Source organism: Engystomops pustulosus, chromosome 6 (genome assembly GCF_040894005.1).
Source record: "Engystomops pustulosus chromosome 6, aEngPut4.maternal, whole genome shotgun sequence".
NCBI classification, from domain to species: domain Eukaryota; kingdom Metazoa; phylum Chordata; class Amphibia; order Anura; family Leptodactylidae; genus Engystomops; species Engystomops pustulosus.
In genome coordinates this window covers 137809273-137815180 of record NC_092416.1, presented here as the reverse complement: position 1 = coordinate 137815180, position 5908 = coordinate 137809273, and positions in this window count along the sequence as shown.

The window sequence follows — 5908 nt, the reverse complement described above, 5'->3', positions numbered from 1 at the left end:
GCATATTTATCAAAAACAGTGCAAACTGCAGTGTGCCTGGGCAGTGTGCCTGTGTAGTGTGCAGGATGCACTGGATTCAGTATTTGTGGTGCCAGTTCTTCATGAATCTGGCGCCCTCTGCGCTGCCCAGAGGACCCAATATTTTTTTCGTTCACCTTTAACATAGGGTGTGTGACATACTTCTGTCGGACTCTGTATGATAAATGTGGCGCACACTCCTATTGTGCACCGGAACGTCCCTTTATGTGCAGAAATTTGTGTAGCGTCGGGTATAGTGCAGCCGCGACACAAGTGAGTCACGTGCGCCACATATGTAGTGCAGACACCTCCTAAATACATGTGCAAGCATTTTACACATAAAAGAATGTGCAAAGTCTTACAGAAAACTGGCAGAGGGACCTTAGTAAATGTGCCCCAAGAAGAGAAGAGGGAAAAATAAGGAGAGAAAGACAAAATGAGAAGTGAGAAAGAGAGAAAAAGACAGAAAGAAAAGAGAGGAAAGGGAGATGGAAAAGAGAGAATGTGAAAAAGAGGGTAGGTGAGAAAGAGAAGGAGAGAAAGACAGAAGGAGAAAAAGAAAAAGCGGAGAGAAAGAGAAGAGAAAAAGACCGAAAGAGAAGAAAGGGGAAGAGAGAGAGGAAAGATAAAGAGAGACGTAGAGAAGAGAAAAAGAGAACACAGAAAGAGAGAAGGATAGAAGTATAAAAAGGGATAAAAGGACAGAGAAAGAAAGAAGGTGAGAAAGAAGAGATAAAGACAGAAAGAAAAATGGGAAAAGAGAAGGATGAAAGGAAATGAGAGAGAGGAAAGAAACAAAGAAGTAAAAAAGAGAAAAAGAAAACAGGAATATAGACAGAAAGAGAAAGAAAGAAAGAAAGAAAGAGAAGAAAAAAGAAAGGGGGAAGGGGGAAGGAGAGTAAAAGAGAAAACAACAGGGGAGAAGAAATAAGGAAAAAAAAGAAATACAGAAAGAGAAGAGAGAAGATGAGGTAAGAGAGAAAGAAAGAAGAAAAAGACATATAACATATAAAAAGACACAAATAGAGAAAGAGAAAGGGATAGAAAGAAAGAGAGAGAGAAAAAGAGAGACAGAAATAGAAGAGAAAAAGAGAGAAGAAAGAAAGAGAAAAGAATGAGAGAAAGAATGGGTGAGAGGAAGAGATAAGGAAAGTAAAAAAGAAATAGAGGAGAGAAAAAGAGAAACTGAAAGAGAGAAGGAGAGAAAATGAGAAAGAGAGAAAGACAGTAACAACAGAAAGAAAGAGAGAGAGAATGAGAGAAAGAGCAGAGAGAAAGTGAGAAGAGAGAGGAGGGAAAGACAGAAAGAGAAGAGAGTAGGGAAAGATAGGAACGAGAGAGAGAGGATATAAATAAAAGAGAGAACATGAGAAGAGAGAGGAGAGGAATACAGAAAGAGTAGAGGGCAAAAAGAGAAGAGAGAGAAAGACAGAAAAAGAATGGTAAAAGAGAAGAAGAGAACGAGAACAGTGACAGACAGAAAGAAAAGAGAGAAAAATAGAAGAGAGAAAGAAGAGGAAAAGGGAGAAGGGGATAAAGAGAGAGAGGAGAAAAAAGAGAGGAGAAAAGGACCGAAAAAGAAGAGAGAAAAGTGAAAAAGAGAAAAAATATAAACCTAAGAGAGAGACAGAGAGGAAGAGAGGAGGAGAGAAAGGGCAACAGACAGAAAGATGGAACAGAAAAAGAAAGGGAAAAGAGAGACAGAATAAAGAAAGAGAAAAGAGAAAGAGAGAAGTAGAGAAAGAAGAAAGACTCGTAGAAGAGAGAAAAAAAGTGAACAGAAAATGAGAGAGAGGAAGAGAGACAGGAGAAATGGAGAGTAGAAATGGAGTGAGAGGAAGAGAGAAGGAGAAAAAGAGAGAAAAGGAGAAGAATAAAAAGAGAGAGGGAGAGAAAGAAAAGAGAAAATAGAAATAGGAGAAAGAGATAAGAAAAAGAGAGAAAAAGAAAAAGATATAAAGAAAGAGAGAAAGAAAGGCTTTGTGCTGCACTTTTGTCAGACTGTGCACGTTCTTCTAGGTGAAAATGGCTTGCATTTAAGGTCCCGGACCCTTTTGTGGCGCAGCTGTGCTGGCTTCCATGTGACACAAATTAGGGAGCCTGCTGTCGGATGGTCTGAATGATTCGGACCGAGCAACGCATTTAACTTGCAAGTTGTGTTGCACGCCCTATGTTAAAGATGCAGCACAAAAAAGAAATTGAACTCTGTCGGACCTAAGTGGGGAAGCGACATGTTTGTTATTTCTGCCGAGCAATCGTAGTGAATCGCCTCACGCTGCATTATACATGGACAACGCACATTTAGTGCATTTTTCGAATTTCTAAGTAAATGTGCCCCATGGTGTTACTCACCAGACGCACCTTCTGGACAAATGACATATGTGTCCAGCAGTGAATTACTCCCATCCTGTCTTGGGAATGCAGCCTACAATATGCTGGCAGTTCAGGGCCCCAAGCCTTCTGACAGGTTCCCTTTAACAACACATCATTAGCATCAATGATCACAAACCAAATAGCTTAACCCTTTATCACCGACACTAGTTTTCAGCACTATGACCAGGCTCGATTTTTCAAATCTGACATGTCTCATGATAATTGGTTATAACTTCGGAACGCTTTAACATATCCCGGTGATTTTGAGAATGTTTTCTCGTGATACATTGTACTTCATGTTAGTTGTAAAATTTAAGTGATAAGTTTTGCGTTTCGTTCTGAAAAAAAAAAAAAATTGGCAAAAGTTTGTAAAAATTCTTTATTTTCAAAGTTTACAATGTTCCGCTTTCCAGACAGGAAGTAAAACTACCCAAAAAGCTTGATAATTAACATTTACGGAATGTCTGCTTTATGTTGGGATGATATTTTATGCTTCCTCTCCTTTTTCTAGGATGTTATGAGGCGCAGAACTTTAGGTGCCATTTTTCTCATTGTCATGAAAATTGCCAAAACTCACATTTTGAGGGACAACTCAGCTTCCAAGTGACTTTGAAAGGCCTAAATAATAGTAAAACCCCATAAATTACCCCACTATAGAAAGTTCACCCCTCAACGTATGTGAAACAACTTCTATTAAGTCCATTAACCCTTTAAGTGTTTCACATGGGTTAAAACAATATGGACCTGCGTTTTAGAAACTTTAGAATTTTTTGGGAAAATACATTAATTTAGGCCAAAACTGACCGTTACATAATGAATAAAATGATGAAATGCCCTGCAAAGTCTCATGCCCAATTTCTCCCGAATGTAGCGATACCCCATATGTGGTGGTAAACTTCTGTACTGGCGCACGGCCGGGCATAGGATCAAAGCAGCGCCATTCACAGCAGATTTGTATTGTCACATTGTAGAAGCTATAAAATTGACATTTTTTTGTTAATGTGAACATATGAAGGCTTATTATTTACATGATGAGATACAATGAATAGATAATTCATTTTGGGGGTCTATAGCTTATTCATGAGATTTTATTAACTATTTAAAGGGGGACACAAACAAAATCATACATTTTTATTTTGGATTTTTAACAACTTTTCAGGGCCATAACTTCTGTATTTTTCTGTTGTCAGATCTGGTTGAGGGTTTATTTTTTGCGGAAAAAAGAGTTGTTCTTTTCAGTCGTATCATATTAAAGCGCATAACTTTTTTGATCACTTTTTAGAACATTTTTTGTGATGGTGTTTGATGAAAAATTGAATATTGCAGGAAGATTTTCGTGTTTTTTTTACGTCGTTCACCAAGCGGGTACAATATTGATTTAGATTTATTATTTTTAAAAAATTTTTTTACACATTCCATATTTGGGCTTGAACAAGCGTTCATCCAATCGCTTGTTCAAGCCCTTACACTGCAATACACTTGTAATGCAGTGCACTATGCAATTAACTGACCATTCTGCGCATGCTCAGTTACTCGAAGCCGGGTCCTGCCCGGCAGGCGGGAAGGGGAACCGGAAGCCTCGGGCACGCGCCGGACCCCAGGCTGCGGCAGGAGGGATCGAATCCCCGGTAAGCTCACCGGGGGGTCCGATCCACAGGGTAAAAAATTACATGCCTTGGTCATGTTTGACTGCGGCATGTAAGGGGTTAAACACCCGGGATCGGAGTTTTTCCCATCCCCGGGTGTTAGTGGCGGGTCTGGGCTGTGATATCACAGCCCGACACCGGCACCAGCGAGACCCATTGTCCCGAAATCTTCTTCTGACACGCCGCCGTAGAAAGGCGTCGCGTCAGAAGAACTACCCTTAATGACCGCTATAAAAAGACGATAGGGCGGTCATTATGGGGTTAATAAAGGCACACTAGAAAAATAATGAGGTTTAAAACACAAATTAACCAATATCACTTGCAGTATGTCACATATATACTTATCTTTGCAATGTTATTGTATGTTTGTTTTACATTTTTTTCTGTATGTTTGTTATTTAACATGACTGTATATCTATATACCCCATTACCGCCTGTACAAGTGTTTATGACGTTACTATAATTGTCTAAATATGCATCTTCTTTGCATATTAGATCATATAGATCACTGATAACGGAGAGGATGTTGCCTTTAGATCACTGTTATATGTGATCAGATCTGTATATCAGAAAAGAAGGGAACACATATGTAATGAGGCATGCACTAAGGGCCATGCGCAAGTTTTCTGTCGCACATTCTTTTGGGTGCAAACTGCTTGCACATGCATTTAAGAAGTGTCTGTGCCACATTTATGGCGCATGCAACACTTTGGTGTCGCGGCTGCACTAGTCTTCATGCGACGCAAATCTCTGCACTGAAGTGGACGTTCCGGTGCTCAGTAGAACCCTGCGCCAGATTTAGCATGCAAAATCCAATAAAAATGTGCACTAAAAAGAGAGTGGTGCACTCTGTCGTGGCAGTGCAGGAAGCACCAGATTCATGAAGAATGGGCGCCATAAATCCTGAATCTGGCGCCCTCTACATACTACAAAGGCAAACTGCACCTAGCACAGACTGAACTGTTCTTAGTAAATGTGCCCCAATGTGCCCCTTGAAAAAGCAAAAGTAAAGTTATACCCCCTCCTCCAAAAAATAAATGAAATACAAATTTCAGTCATAGTCTTGTCTGGGGGTCAGCAGCGTCAGCCATAACTTGGTCTGGGGCATCAACCATAGTTTGGTCTGTCGGTTGAAATTGATATAAAATGACTAGAATTGGCTAAATTTGCTATTTAAAGGGAACCTGTCACCAGGGACTCGGCTGGTAAACTCACAAGCATACCTTATAGGGGCTATTAATTGTTGTCCTGGCTTTACGCTGAAATATAAACTTCTATTCACAGACAGGTACCAGTCAGTGCAGTGGAAGCCTGGGATCGAGGGACTCTGGGGGCAAGGCTCCAGGTCCCAGAAAGAATGACAGGAGGTAGAGACAAAGGAAGAGAGGCGCAGCTATCGTGTGATATCGTAATGGTCAATTAATGTAGAAGAGTAAGTGAAGACTCTCACCTTGATGAAGATGGTATAGGCATGTAATGAAATAGCTACCAGCAGCTGCCACTCCTGGGAGACCACGTTTGCCAAGGACCAGGATCCTGGAACGATGTGGAATGGAGGAAGAGCCCGACGAGAGGTTCAGGAAGGCGCTTGGTGCAAACAGCAGACGTAGAGATCCAATGGATAAAGGAATCTCTTTTATTATTGTTAAAAATATTTATCTCATAAAATGAGCATATGCATAACGTATTAAAAATACAGTGCGACGCGTTTCAGCTCTGGACTAGAGCTTTCATCAGGCATCTACCAGTCAGGGGGTGGGGTTCTGGGTAGAGGAGTCAAGCATTTTGAGAGGTAATACAATTGTTTGTTCTGAAACGCAGACTGGTAAGGAGCTGCACGTGTTTTGCATTTTCTATAGTTTTCAACGTTC